This window comes from Mustela nivalis, assembly GCF_964662115.1.
Source record: "Mustela nivalis genome assembly, chromosome: 5".
In the NCBI taxonomy this organism is placed as follows: domain Eukaryota; kingdom Metazoa; phylum Chordata; class Mammalia; order Carnivora; family Mustelidae; genus Mustela; species Mustela nivalis.
Window position 1 is genome coordinate 49,055,257 of NC_139024.1, and position 16,314 is coordinate 49,071,570.

At 36.0% G+C, this 16,314-nt stretch overlaps 1 protein-coding gene across 3 annotated transcripts in view; it reads left to right on the forward strand.

Moving 5' to 3' along the window:
- The window catches only part of LCA5 (lebercilin LCA5), a 58,586-nt gene that overhangs the window by 19,947 nt on the left and 22,325 nt on the right, over positions 1-16,314 (forward strand). The gene's annotated exons all lie outside the window — the stretch shown is intronic.

Below are 16,314 nucleotides of genomic sequence, written 5' to 3' on the forward strand. Positions count from 1 at the left end.
TATTTGGAAATGAAAACTATTTCTTTTAATATTTGTAAAATTATCTTTGAGTAAGAGATTAGGAAAAAATTAAAATTGTGTACTTAAGAGCAGGATACAAAAATTTTACCCGTTTATGGGCCACCTGTTAATGAATGAATGTTTAATTCCATGAATCTTAGTCATTTTGGGGAAATACATTATTTGATTATCTGATTGTTTCTCTAAAATTGAAAATGATACACTAATAGCTATAGTTTATAAAACTGACACTTGGGGGCATTGTATAAGAAATGTCGCATAAAAAATTCTTTGTTTTTATTTCTTTGAACATTTGTAAGACTTTTTGGGGGCAGGACTTACCCTTATTCCCCCAGATAGAAACTAAGATGAGAGGTAGGTATAAGAAGAGTCACTAGTCTGAGAATATAGCAGAGTTTTTAAAAAGGTATTTTTCTTGGAACAGGTTGAAAAAAAGAGTACTACCCCATGATATTTGCACAAAGAATTTGTATTAGATGCTACCTTATACTTGTGTGTGTGTGTGTGTGTGTGAGTATGTATGTATATATACATATCACATACACGTGGTAAAATTGCATAAAACTAAATACATATACAGTGTATCTATATAGATATATGTGTGTACATATGTATATCAAACCGAAGCCCTGAGTCAGTACTTATGAAAATCAATGAGTAGTTTGGAAAGCAAAGCTGAGGAAAAGTATAGGAATAATGCCTGCTGTGAGAGCTCTCTGAACAAGTGCAAGTCAGAACTACAAATAAATTAACTTTCTGCAATGTATTAATTAGGTGTTTTTATTGGTATGTTATAGTGCTTCTTTGTATAGGATACCATGTTTAGTACACCAGTGCTAAGCCCAGGGGCAGTGGCTTGCTAATACTGTGTACATCAATGGTTAGAGAAAGTAGCTAACTTACTCTATATAATTAACAATCATTTTTCTGTTTCAGTGCACAGAAGGTACCCTATCATGTAGGCTTTACCAGTAATCAACCCAAACTGCAGAGCAAGCATATGGAAACTTTTTTTTTAAAGGGCTACTTACCTTGAGGTGGAGTGGGGGTAGGATCTGAAAGTAATTATTGTCACAAAAAACAAAACATTTTAATTAATTTTTATTTTTTATTTTAATTTTATTTCTATTTTTTGTTGTTGTTTTTTAAGGATTTTATTTATTTATGACAGAGATGGCGAGAGAGGGAAGACAAGCAGAGGGAACAGCAGGCAAAGGGAGAAGCAGGCTTCCTACTGAGCAGGGAGCCTGAGGGATGCTGGGATCATGACCTGAGCTGAAGGCAGATGCTTAATGACTGAGCCACCCAAGCACCCCATTTCAATTATTTTTAAAGGGGAAATAGAAAATGTTCCATACCATGGATATTTAAAATTGGGAACCACGAGCACAGAATGCTAATAATGATTTTAAAGAAGAAAATACCTCTGTGTATGTATAAAACTAGAGAGAACATGGTGTCGCAATCTACACACACACACATATACTGTGGTTCTCTCTTACAGCCAATTATGAAGGAGGTTTATGAGTGTTGAGGGGAAGAGGAGAAAAAAGAAAGAGGAAATACAGAAGTCTTTGGATTCTTAGTAATAGATGAAGTTGATTATTTAGCTGCTCACTTAGCAAGAAAATCATCTGTAGTAAAGTCTTTGAAATAGTTGGTAAATGAATAGTGTCCTCAATTCTTTTTTTTTTTCCTTATTGGGTGTAAAAAAAGTGTTTTTAACTTTTTATTTTGAGTTAATTATAGATTCATATGCTGTTGTATGAAAATTATATGTAGAGATCCCCTATATTCTTCATTCAGTTTCTGCAGTGGTAACATCCTGCATAACTGCAATATAATACTGCAACCAGGAAATTGTTTTTGATATAATGATTCAATCCATGAACTTTACTCAGGTTTCACTGGTTTTACGAGCCTTCATTTGTGTTTGCATGTGTGTATGTGTTTAGTTCTATGCAGTTTTATCACACGTGTAGAAAAATTTATGTGGACAACATCCAGAATCAAGATGCAGAACAGTTCTATCACAAGGATCCCGAGTTACCAGCTTTTATAGGCACAACTGCCTTATTGCCGTCTCTCTCACCTGTGGCATCCACTAATCTGTTCACTATTTGTATAATTTTTTTATTTTAAGAACGTTATATAAGTGGAATCATGTAGTATTTAACCTTTTGAGATGAATAGATTTCATTTTTTTTCCTTGAGCTCCATCCAAGTTGTATATATCAATAGTGTGTTCCTTTTTAATTCCTGAATAGTATGCTATGGTATGGATATATCATGGAGTGTTATGGTACATCCCATTGAAGGACATCAGGGTTGTTTTCCAGTTTTTATTTTTTATTTTTTTGGTTTTTGTTTTTTGTTTTCCAGTTTTTAGCTATTAACTAATAATGCTGCTATGATCATTCATACACAGTTTTTGGTCTGAACATATATATTCATTTTTCTGGGATATATGTCTAAAAGTGCTTGATGGGTTGGATGATAAATGCATTTTTGTTTTTTTTAAGAAACACCGTTCTCTTTCTTTCTTTCTTTCTTTCTTTCTTTTTTTTTTAAAGATCTTATTTATTTGACACAGAGAGAGAGAGATCACAAGTAGGCAGAGAGAGGAGGGAAGCAGGCTCCCTGCTGAGCAGAGAGCCCCATGGGGCTTGATCCCAGGACCCTGAGACTGACCTGAGCTGGAGGCAGAGGCTTAACCCGCTGAACCACCCAGGCGCCCCAACCATTCTCTTTCTAGAGTGGCAGTGCTATTTTACATTTCTACTAGCAATGTATAATTGATCCAGTATCTCCACATCCTTGCCAGCTTTTGATGTTACTACTTTTATATTGTAGCCATTCTGATAGGTGTTTAGTGCTATCTCATGGTTTTAATTTGTATCATTCCTAATGGCTAATGATGTATATCTTTTTGTGTGTTTATTTGCCATCTGTAGATTCTGTTCATGTTCCTTTAAAAAAAATTTTTTTGGCCCATTTCCTAATTGGCTTGTTGGTGTATTTACTAATTTTTTAAGTTCTTTATATATTCTAATTACAAGTCCTTTGTCAGATATGTGGTTTGCAGATATTTTCTCCCAGTCTGTAGTTGTCTTTTCATTTTCATCACAGGGGCTTTCAGAGGGAAAGTTTTAAATTTTGATGTAATCTAGTTTATCAGATTTTTCTTTTATGGATTGTGCTTTGGATAAAGTCTCAGAATTCTTTGTCTATTTCTATCACCCTTTGCCTGTAGCCCCCGAGATTTTCTACTGTACTTTTATCCAAAGGTCTTATGGTTTTGTGTTTTACTTTCATGTCCATTTTGAGTTAATTTTGTATCATATGTGAGATTCAGGTTGAGGTGTTTTTGTTTGGCTGGGTTTTTGTTTGTTTGTTTGTTCTTGTTTTGTTTTCCCCTGTGGTGCCCAGTTACTCCAGTAACCATTTGTTGAAAAGGTATCCTTCTTTTGAATTTGGCATCTTTTCAAAAATCAGTTGGGCATATTTTTATTGGTCTATTTCTGGATTCTGTAGTCTGTTCTGTTGATCTGTGTGTCTGTCCCTCTGACAATACCACACCTTCTTCATTATAGGCAAAATAATGAGGTTTACATTAGGTAGATTGATTTGTCTCATTATGCTTTATTTTTAAAAGTTTGGCTATTTTAACTAATCTGGGTCCTCTGCCTTTCCATATAAACTTTAGGATAAGCTTGTCTTTGTCTACAAACACTTTCCTGGGATTTTAATGGGTAATGCATTAAAAATGGGTCATTTGTGGGGGCGCCTGGGTGGCTCAGTGGGTTAAGCCGCTGCTTTTGGCTTGGGTCGTGATCTCAGGGTCCTGGGATCGAGCCCGGCATCGGACTCTCTGCTCAGTAGGGAATCTTCTTTCCCTTCTCTCTCTGCCTACTTGTGATCTCTCTCTCTCTGTAAAATAAATAAATAAAATCTTTAAAAAAAAAGAAAGGATCATTTGTGGAGAATTGATGTGTTGAACCTTCCTATTCTCGAACACAGTATATTCTTCCATTTATTTAGGTCGTCTTTCATTTCTTCCATCATCAATTTGTCATTCTTAGGATATAGACCCATACAGGTTTTGTTAGATTATACATAAATATTTTATTTTCTTTAGAATAGTTGTAAATAATCTCAGGTCTTTCTCGATGAGAAAATTATGTTTGAACTTGTATTTTCAAATTTCAATTATTTTTTTGGTAATAATTATTTTCACAAGGGGTTATAAATGTTTTATGTACATGAAGGAGTAACTTTTTTTAGAAGTTTACTCTCAGATTTTAGGAGTGTTGAGTTAATTAGCTATAAGCCTCAGAGTTTGGTTGGGAGATCTAAACTACTTCATTTCTGTTGTGTTTGAGGTTTTATTAGAATTGACATTTAATATGTTATTACGAACCTCCTTTTCTCAAATCAATCTCATTTCAGCTGTCACATTATATACTACCTCTCTTCTGAATGGAGGAGCCTCGGCAACCCACCTGAGCGTAACTTTCTAGCTTACCTTTTCATACTTCCTAAAGCCTTTGGTCCATTATGTCTAATTTTATCTTTCATAATCTCAGTAATCAACCCAGAATTTGAAATATTTACCATTGAGTTTCTTAATTCAGTGTGAAATTCAGCTTTTGTTTTTGTGCCTCATTCATTTACTCAATTTTCTTACTTTATCCAACACTAAGTTGATCTTTTTTCTTCAAACTCAGTAGGTTATAGCCACTACCATTTATTAGGCAAAGGAGAAATAAAAAAGAAATCTAGAAAGCGTAATTGCAGTGTTTCATTTTGCACATTAACTAAAAACCAGGACAGTCCTGAGTATCCCTTAAAATTGCAGTGAAATATTAGTAGTGCTTTCTTTTAGTTCTGTGCCACTCTTTCTTAAGAATCGTGTTTTTTCTATGTTTCATTTGGTGTAGCTTTTTCTTTTGAGTCTGTCCTTAAGCTGAAACTTGGAGCAGCTTTGTTAGTTTACAGATTGCCTCATTCCAGGAAGGATTTCAGGCTACTCTCTTACTCCCTTTTTGAGTTACCTTTTCTTCTTAGGGGAGGGACAGAAAGCAGTTTTCAAGGTTACCTGTAAATAATTTAGCTGTGTGAAAAAACTTCCCTCTGAATATTAACCTCTAAGTTGGGTGCAGGCTTAGTTGGTAGGTTGATGGAACTGAGTGAATGCAGTGTCTCTGTGATTTAAGAGCAGGTAGTTCAGAAATGGATACATGATTCTGAAACAAGCAGCCCAAGTTATGAATGGAGAAAAGCACCCATGACTGCTGTTTTTCTCTTGTGTGATGTGGTCTGCCCATCCTGGACTGGACACCAGGGATGAAGAACTGCTTGATGAGGTTATATTTGTTGAATTCTATACTAGGGGTAGGCAGCTAAATCAGAATACATATTTCTTTACTTATAGTTGTTTTTGTACTGTTATTTTGATTATGTCAATAAATTTATTGAATAGAGTTTTGTTGTAGTAGCAGCCTCATTTTAATATGTTTATTTAATATTAATAGTTACATGCATTTTAATATTTAAATAAAATTATGACAAAGTATAAAGCTGCAAAAAAATGTAGAGGTGTGCTAACTTTTACAGCAAAAAACATTTTTAGTTCTATAATTCAGTGATTCCCAAAGTTTGTGGTCTTAAGACCTGTTAAATGTTTAAAAATTATTGCAGACCCCTCCACCCTGCCTAGGAGCTTTTGTTTATGTGGGTAGGTCTGTTGATATTTACCATTTCAGAAAGAAAAACAGAACTTTGAAAAATATTTCTTAATTTACCTAAAAATAATAACTCCTATATGTTATCATGAAATTTTTTCAAGAAAAATATTTTCTAAACCAGAAATAAATTGGGAGAAGAGTGGCATCGTTCTATATATTTGCAAATTTCTTTAATATCAGTCTTAATAGAGGACAGCTGGGTACTTAGAGGTGTTTCTGCATTCAATCTGTTGCAATATGTTACTACGGTTAATAAATATTTTAAAAATGCAGCCTTACACAGATGTCTATAGGAGTCAGAAATGGAAGAATATTTTAATAGACTTTCCAGATAACTAGATATGCCTCTTTAATACTACATCAAAACTTAGTAAGTGGTATTTCTTTCTTTCTTTCTTTTTTTTTTTAAGATTTTATTTATTATTTATTTGACAGACAGAGATCACAAGTAGGCAGAGAGGCAGGCAGTGAGGCAGGCAGGGAGAGAGGGGGAAGCAGGCTCCCCGCCGAGCAGAGAGCCCAATGTAGGGCTTGATTCCAGGACCCTGGGATCATGACTGAGCCGAAAGCAGAGGCTTTAATCCACTGAGCCACCCAGGTGCCCCAGTGGTATTTATTTCTTATTAGGTATTTTGCAGTGTGATATCTGAAGCCGTAATCAAGGAACTTTTTGTACTGTGTACATCACTTTTGTACTTGTTCATTGTGTTAGGCAGATTTTCTGGATGTTGACACTTTTCTTTATATAATATCATAGTCTTTGGAAAATTCCACTTTATATTCATGACAATGACTGAAAATAGAAATAATACTGCATTATAAAAGTGTTCTGAACTTTCAGACTCCTGAAGGTGTCTAAGGGACCTTGAGGTGACCCTTGTACCACCCTTTGAGAATCGCTGATTTAACGTAAGCAGTTCTGGAGTACCAGGGTGGCTCAGTCGATTAAGCATCCAGCTCTTGTTTTTGGCTTAGGTCATGATCTCAGGGTTGTGAGATGGAGCCCTACACACTCTGCACTTAGCAGGGAGTCTGCTTGAGATTCTCTCTCTCCCTCTACCTCTATGCCCCCTGCCTGCTCACGCTTTCTCTCTCAAATAAATAAATACTAAAAAAAAAAAAAAAAAGCAGTTCTTTATTAGTGGCTTAGTGGCTTCATTAGTGACTCCCCCAAAATGCAGTTTCTTTCTTTTTTTTTTTTTTTAAGATTTTATTTATTATTTGAGAGAGAGAGCATAAGTGGGGGGAGCAGCAGAGGGAGAGGGAGAAGTAGGTTCCCCACTGAGCGAGAAGCCTGGATATGGGGCTCCATCCCAGGACCCCAGGATCATGACCTGAGCTGAAGGCAGAAGTTTAACCAACTGAGCCATCCAGGTGCCCTTAAAAATGCAGTTTCTTTTAATGACTGCCAAACTGCACCATTGCTACTAGGCCTGTGACTGGCCTCCAGTAGGGGCTGAAAGGCAAAGGCACCAATTCTGTCCAACCCCTCATAAGAAAGAGTTGGGGTTGTATTCCTGATCTAAGGATGCAGTAGCATATTAGTCATAGATAAGACCAATGAAACAAATACCATGAATTGTAACTATCATAAGAATCCTTAGTCATTAAATGAGAAATTATCTACTAAGTTTTGGAAAAGATCATATATGTAATACCATATACATATTATTAAAAGGACCAAGGGTACATACTTAATATATTAAAAAAATCCAACTCTGTTTTAACATTGAATTGCCACAGACTGAATTACCATGTTAGAAAAACATAAACTATTAACAAGGCTTTCTCTCCCTTTTTAGAAATTTGTAAAGATTTGGGGGAATTATTTGAATAGCCTGAATACCATACAGTTGTGAAATAAAGTTTCAAGCCTTTTCTTTTGATAGATTTTCCTGTAAGAGAGTGAGTGGCATTTAAATTTCCTTGACCCTAGAGCTGCCCTCAAGTAGCTGTTTCTTGGTGATAAAAACAGTATTGTCCTCCACTGTAAGCCATTTTCAGAAGTAAGAATTGATTCATCATTATCTTCTTTTACCCTTCCTAATTTAATCAGAACCAGAATTGAACTATCTAATATTAGGCCCTTTTCCTACATCTTTCCCTGCCATTTTGTACTCTACGGCCAGGTATCTGCTCTAAGTATTTTTCTGCCCTTGAACTCTTCAGAAACTCAAATCCGGAAGGCCTGCCTTTGCCTCACTTTCCTGTTCTGTATTATTTCTAAAAAATGAAGCTAATTAGGAGAGATGGAAGTCAAACCAAGAGTTCAGTTTTGTTCTTGTCCTATTCTGACTTTGAGCAGCTCTCTTAACCAACAAGTTTCAGTTGCTTCATTGAGGAATGAAATGGAATGATTCTGAGGCTCCTTCGGTTTTTGAAATCTGATGAGTATAAATCATATTTTATATCTTTTATGTGCCAAAAGTGTTTTTAGCATGGTAAACCATATTCATTCCCCCCCGAATTAAGTCCTTATCATACCTATTATTGAATATTGGGAGAATGGAAGATTTCTAATGTTGAAAAAAAGGAACTACTTATAAAATAAAATAGCACTTGTTGAGGTCCTAATAATTTTTCATCGTGTAATAATTCAAGGAATTGGCTAGATTTTATTGTTTATAATTTTTTTTTTTTTACCAGTTTTGGTGGGGGAAGATTTACAATGAAATTATGAGATCTGTGATTGAAGGGTAAAATTTAAAAACATTCCAGAGAATACATTTTACAAAATCCTTTAAAACTACTCATTGAGAACAATTGTTACAACAATTTTATATTAATATTTAAAATAATTTATATGTTGGAAAGTAATACAAGCATTACAAAAGGCCTAAAAATTCAAATAATAGAAATATACAGTGAAACATTAGTATCCCTTTTATGCTATCCTTGTAGACTGCTTCCCATGAAATAAGCACTGTTAAAAATTGGGGCGCCTGGGTGGCTCAGTGGGTTAAGCCACTGCCTTCGGCTCAGGTCATGATCTCAGGGTCCTGGGATCGAGTCCCGCATCGGGCTCTCTGCTCAGCAGGGAGCCTGCTTCCTTCTCTCTCTCTCTCTCTGCCTGCCTCTCAGTGTACTTGTAATTTCTCTCTGTCAAATAAATAAATAAAATCTTTAAAAAAAAATCATCTCAACATGTACAAATTCATATATGTATATGCTTTTTTTAATTCTCTAACTACAAATGGGAGTGTACCATGCACACTGGCTTGTATGTTTTTTTGTTTTTTTACTGAAACATATTTTGGTACTCTTTATGTATTATTATATATGTATACGTACTATGTTTATGTATAAACTCACATGTATATAAAATCTGCCTCATTCTTTTTTTAATTTTCCAGATACATTGAGATATAGCTGACGGTAAAGGGTGTACAGCCTAACGGTTTGCATTAATCGTGAAATAATTACCACAATAAGTTTTGTAAGCATCCATCATCTTATATAGACTCAGTAAAAAGAGAAAGAAACTTTGTTTATTACCTATGATTCTCTTAGGATTCAATCTTTTAACAACCTTCATGTATATCATACAGCATGTTAACTGTAGTCACCATGTTATATATTACATATCTACTACTTATTTACCTTATAACTGTAAGTTTATACCTTTTGACTGTCTTTCTCCAATTCCCTGTTCTCCCCTCCCCATTTCCCTCCTGCTAACCCCAAGTGTGATCTCTTTTTCTGGGATTTTTAAAAAATTATATATTCCACGTGTAAGTGAGAACATACAGTAATTGTCTCTTTGTGACTTATTTTACCTAGCATAATGCCTTCAAGGTTCATTCATACTGTCCCAAATGGAAGGATTGCCTCATTCTTTATAGCTGAATAATATTCCATTGTGTATGTATGTATACATCACAATAGCTTTATCCAGTCATCCATTGATGGTCACTGGGATGTTTTCATGTCTTGGCTATTAGAAATAATGCTGCTATGAACATAGGGGTGCAGATATTCTTTAGAGCTAGTGTATTTGTTTCCTTTGGATATATTTTCAAAAATGGAATTGCTAGATCCAGGAGTCCATGTAATTTTAGTTTTTTGAGGATCCTCCATACTGTTTTCCATAGCAGCTATCCCAGCATACAGTCTCAGCAATCGTGTGTAAGGGTTCCCTTTTACATTCACATCCTTACCAATATTTGTAATCTCTTGTCTTTAATGATGGCCATTTAAGGCATGAAGATAATATCTCATTGTGGTTTTGATTTGCATTTCCTTAATGACTGGTGATGTTGAGCAGCTTCTTGTTGGCCTTTCATATACCTTTGGAAAATGTCTATTCAGGTCTTTTGACCATTTTTAATTGGATTTTTAATTTTTATTTATTTATTTTTTGCTGTTGAGTTGTAGGATTTCCTTATATATTTTGGATATGACACCTTATCTGATACATGGCCTGCAAATATTTTTTCCCATTCAGTAGGGAAAATTTGCTGATGGTTTTTTTTTGCTGTGCAGAAGCTTTTTAATTTGATGTTGTCCCACTTGTTTATATTTATATTTTATATTTTTGCTTATGCTTTTGTGTCCTATCAAAAAAAATCATCACCAAGACCCATGTCAAGGAGCTTTTTTCCTATGTTCTGGGAGTTTCATCATTTTGCTTCTTATGTGTAAGTCTTTAATCCATTTTGTTATCTTTTGAGAGTGGTGTAAGATAGGGGTCCAGTTTCACTCATTTACATGTGAATCTATAGTTTCTATTGAAAAGACTGCTTTTCTCCATTAAGTATTTTTGGCTCCCTTGACAAATAATAACTGACCGTAAATACTTGGATTTATTTCTGGGCTTTCATTAGTGCTCCATTGATCTCTTTGTTTTTATGCCAATGCCATACTATTTTGATTACTATAGCTTTTTATAGTACACCTTGAAATAAGTGTGATGCTTTGTTCTCTTTCTCAGGAGTGCTTTGGCTATTGGCTTTTGGCTATTGGCTATTTGGCTTTTGGTTATTGTTTTTGTGGTTCCATGTAAATTTTAGGATTTTTTTCTACTCCTTTAAGAAATGCCATTGGAATTTGATAGTGATTCTATTGAATCCATAGATAGTTTTGGGTGATATGGACATTTGAACAAATATTATTAATTCTCCCCCTGTATGAATACAGGTTACTTCTTCCCATTTATTTGTGCCCTCTTTGATTTCTTTTGACAATGTCTTATATTGAGATCTTTCACCTCCTTGGTTAAGCTTATTCCTAAGTAATACAGAGAACAAACTGACAGTTGCCAGAGAAGAGGTGGATCAGAGAATGGGTGAAACAGCAAAGGGAATCAAAAGTGTTTTTTTTAAAGATTATTTATTTATTTATTTATTTGATAAATAAATCAGAGAAAGATCACAAGTAGGCAGAGACAGGGGCAGAGAGAGGAAGGGAAGCAAGCTTCCTGCTGAGCAGAGAGTCCAATGCAGGGCTTGATCCCAAGACCCTGGGATCATGACCTGAGTGGAAGGCAGAGGCTTTAACCCACTGAGCCACCCAGGTGCCCTGGAATCAAGAGTATTCTTACCTTGATGAGCACTTACCTTGATGAGTAATGTATAGAATTGCTGAATCATTAGATATACCTAAAACTAATATAATCCTGTATGTTAATCATCCTTGAATAAAAATTATTTTTTAAATTAAAAAAAAAGATTATTTCAAAATATTTTATTGTGTTGCTGTTATTGTAAATGGGATTATTTCTTAGATAATTCATTGTTAGTGTAGATAATTTTTTTGTATCCTACAACTTTCTTAAATTTGTTTATTCATTCTACGAGCTTTTTGGTTGAGTCTTTAGGATTTTTTATGTAAAATCATGTCATCTCAAATAGAGACAGTTTTGCTTTTTCCTCTCCAATTTTGATGCCTTTTATTTCCTTTTTTTTAAAAACCTGATTGCTCTAGATAGGACTTCTATTAAATAGGAGTGGTGAGAGTGGTCATCCTTGTCTTGTTCCAGATCTTAGAGGAAAAGCTAAAGCTTTCATCCTTTCACTATTGAGTATGGTATTAGCTATGGGATTATATGTGGCCTTTATTATGTTGAGGTAAGTTTCTTCTGTATCTAATTTTTTAAGAGTTTTTATTATGAACATATGTTGAATTTTGACAGATGCTTTTTCTGTATCTATTGAGATGATTATATGATTTTTTCTTTCATTTTATTAATGTGATGTATCACATTGTTGATTTCTGAATGTTGAACTATCCTTGCTTGTATCCCAGGTATAAATCCCACTTGGTCATGGTAAATGATTCCTTAATGTGCTGCTAAATTTGGTGTGTGAATATTTTATTGAGAATTTTACATCCATTTTCACTGAGATATTGTCTGTATTTTTTTTTCCTGGTAGTATCCTTTTCTGGCTTTGATTTACTGGTTATTCTAAAGTGTTAATGTCCTTGTATCTGTGAATTATCCAGTTTTCCTTTTGTTAATGATTTTGAGTTTCATACCATTGTGCCTAGAGAAAATACCTGGCATGATTTTAGTCTCAGATTTGCTAAGGTTTGTTTCGTGTCCTCAAATACAGCTTATCTTAAAAAAATGTTCTATTTTCACTTGAGAAGAAAGTGTATTCTGCTGTTATTGGATATGCGTGTGTTAGGCCTGTTTGGTCTATAGTGTTGTTGAAAGACCCGCGGATCCCCTTACCCAAGAATCCAACACTGCCACTGGATGCAATCAGCAAGAGGTTCTTTATTGTTACGCAGGCGCCTGCGGGTGGTCAGCGCGCGCCTGCGGGTGGTCAGCAGCTCCTGCTAGCTGAGCACACCCGGCTGGGGTGGTGCCGGGTTTTTATAGACAGGTACAAACAAGTTTTGGGTGGGGCGCAACTGATTGGTGGACAGTTTGAACTTTTGAAAAAGGCATACTTGGGCTTTGCTGATTGGCTCTGAGCACCCGCGTGCGCGCGCGCGAAGAGAGAGGCGGGAAGGGGGAACAGGCTGATTGGTTCTGAGGGCCTGCGCGCGGGAGGAGAGAGGCGGGAAGGGGGAACAAGAAGGGGGAAGGTAGGAATGCCATCATGGCATCCCTATTATTTCTATAAGCCAAGCAGTTACAGAAGGGCAAGAGAGCAATTAATCACGCAATTAATAACCTAATCTACGCCTAAAAGCCAGCGGTTCACAGAAAAGCAAACAAGTGGTTAGTTATCCTATCTATCTTCTAGGGAAGGGGACTTTCCAGGACAGGGGTCTTTCATTGTTCAAATCTCTTTCTGTATTTTCTGTCTACACGATCTGTTCATTGTTGAGAGTGGGGTGTTAAAGTCCCCACTGGGGGCGCCTGGGTGGCTCAGTGGGCTTAAATATACTGATAACAGCATGAAGTAACTGTTTAGTACATGTAAGCCCATTAAAGAAACCACTTTCCAACTCACTCTGACTTTGGTAATACTTCAAGGCTTCTCCTGTAAACCCAGACAGACTCTTAGGTCACTGGAGAGAGAGACGCTCTCCTGGCTGAAGACAGATAACCCTGCTAGCTAACCATAAGTTAGAGAGCTTAATCTACCCTTCACTCCTGAAAACGTGGTTCTTGCCATCATTTCACAACTACTCCAGCAAGACAAACCAGATATATTTACAAATACTCATAAGCTTACAGCATAATAAATGAATAAAACCTCCAGTGTTTTAAGTGGGTGTTAAAGTCCCCAGCTGGGGAGCCTGGGTGGCTCAGTCAATTAAGTGGCTGCCTTTGGCTCAGGTCATGATCTCAGGGACCTGGGATCGAGTCCTTTATGGGGCTCCTTCCTCAGTGGGAAGCCTGCTTCTCTCTTCTCTGCCTGCCTCTGCCTGTTTGTGCTTTCTCTCTCTCTCTCTCTGACAAATAAATAAATAAAATCTTAAAAAAAAAACCCTCCCCAACTATTATTACTATTGTATTACTCGTTATTTCTTCTTTTAGTTCTTTTAGTTTTTACTTTACATATTTAGGTAATCTGATCCTGGGTGCATACATACTTTTAATTGTTGTATCTTTTTTTTTTAAAGATTTTATTTATTTATTTGACAGAGAGAGATCATGAGTAGGCAGAAAGGCAGGCAGAGAGAGAGAGAGAGAGAGGGAAGCAGGCTCCCCCCTGAGCAAAGAGCCCGATATGGGGCTCGATCCCAGGACCCTGGGATCACGACCTGAGCCAAAGGCAGAGGCTTTAACCCACTGAGCCACCCAGGCGCCCCAGTTGTCTCTTTTTATAATTTTTAGTTTAAGGTCTACTTTGTCTGTAGTTACCACTGCTTTTTTTTTGGTTGTCATTTTCTTGAAATGACTTTTTCCATCCCTTCTCTCAATCTGTATGTGTCTTTAAGGCTATAGTTGGGTCTCTTGTAAGCTGCATATCAGTGGATTTTTTTTTTAAATGTATTCCACCATCATTTCCATATCTTTTGATTGGTGAACTTGATCCATATACATTTAAAGTAATATTGATAAAAACTTGTGCCATTTTGTTAATTGTTTTCTGGATCTCTTTTTCCTTGTCTCCTATCCTGTTGTCTTTTTGTGTGTTTTGATGTCTTGTAATATCAGTATGCTTTGACTTTTTATCATATCCTTTTGTGTAATTAATACAGATTTTCCCCTTATGGTTATTCATCATGATATTTTATTTATACATAAAAATATCTTTAAACTGGGGTGCCTGGGGTGGCTCAGTCACTTAAGCAGCTGCCTTTAGCTCAGGTCATGATCCCAGAGTCCTGGGATTGAGCCCGGCATTGGGCTCCCTGCTCAGCTGAGAGCCTGCTTCTCCCTCTCCCTCTGCCTGCTGTTCTACCTACTTGTACTTTCTCTTTATTTCTCTGTCAAATAAATAAATAGAATCTTAAAAAAAAACAAACAAACTTTAAACTATAACGCTGTATTTTAAACTAATAACAAGTTAAAGTTAACTTCAGTAGAATTCTTAAGATTTACACTTTCACTTCTCTTTGCCCTCACATTTTAGGTTGATGTTACAACTTAATATTTTTGAATATTGTGTAACTAATAAGATCATTGTAGTTATGGTTATTTTTACTGTTTCTTTTTTTTTAAAGATTTTATTTATTTATTTGACAGAGAGCTAGAGAGCACAAGTAGGCAGAGAAGCAGGCAGAGGGAGAAGGGGAAGCAGGCTCTTTGCTGAGTAGAGAGCCCAACACAGGGCTTGATTCCAGGACCCTGGGATCATGACCTGAGCCAGAGACAGCCATGTAACCGACTGAGCCATCCAGGCACCCTTTACTGTGTTTTTATAAACTTCTAATCTAGAGCTGCAATTGAATTATGCATCAAAATTGCCATATTATAGGGTTGAACTTTGACTTAGTCTACCTTCTTATTTTTTTAGGATATTAATTAGTGTTCTTTTATTTGCAATCAAAGATCCTGCTTCAGTATTTCTTATAAGGCAGGTTTAGTGACGATGAATTCCCTCAGATTTTGTTTGTTGGGCAGAGTCCTTATCCCTCCGTTTTTGAAGGACAGCTTTGCCAGGTAGCATTCTTGGTTGACAGTTTTTTCTTTCAGTATTTTGAATATGTCCAGACATCTGGGTGGCATAGTCAGTTAAGCGTCCAACTCTTGGTTCTTAGGGTCATGAGATCAAGTCCCTTGTGGGATTCCACACTTAGTAAGGAGTCTGCTTGGGATTTTCTCTCCCTCTGCCCCCTGGTCATGCACTTGCACTCTCTCTCCTCTCTCAAATTAATAAATAAATCTTTAAAAAATATTTTGAACATGTCATCCTATTCTTTTCTGTCCTGAAAAGTTTCTGTTGAGAAATCTGCTGATTGTCTTATGGGAGTTCCCTGGTGTGTAACTTTTCTCTTTATGTTTTTAAAATTCTGTCTTTGACTTTTTACAATTTCATTATAACATCTCTTGATATAGCCTTATTTGGGTTCAACCTATTTGCAGTCCTTTGGGCTTCCTTTGGGTCTATGTCTGTTCCTAGGGTTGGGAAGTTTTCAGCCATTATCTCCTTAAATATACTTTGTCTTTTTCTCTTTCTCTTCTTGGAATCCCCATTATGTGTGTATTATTTCTTTTTATTGTGTCCCATAACTCCCATAGGCTTTTTCTTCACCCTTTTCCATTCTTTTTTCTTATGTTTTTCTGACTGGATATTTTTGAAATATCCTACATTCCAGCCTGTTTAGTTCACTAAACTTTAATTAAATTATTCTTTTTTCAGATTTTTTCTATTTAAATTCAGGGGCACCTGGGTGGCTCAGTTGGTTAAGCAAGGTGCCTTTGGCTCAGGTTATGATCAGGGACCTAGGGTTGAGCCCCATATCAGACTTTATGCTCAGTAGGGAGCCTGTTTTTCCCTCTCCCTCTGCCTTTCCTCCCTGCTTGTTCTTTCTCTCTCTTTCAGATAAAATAAATCTTTAAAAAATTTTTTTAAATTTAAATTCAATTTAGTTAACATATAGTATATTATTAGTTTCAGGGGTAGAATTCAGTGATTTATCAGTTGCATATAACACCCAGTGCTCATTACATCAAGTGCCCTCCTTAATGCCCATCACGCAG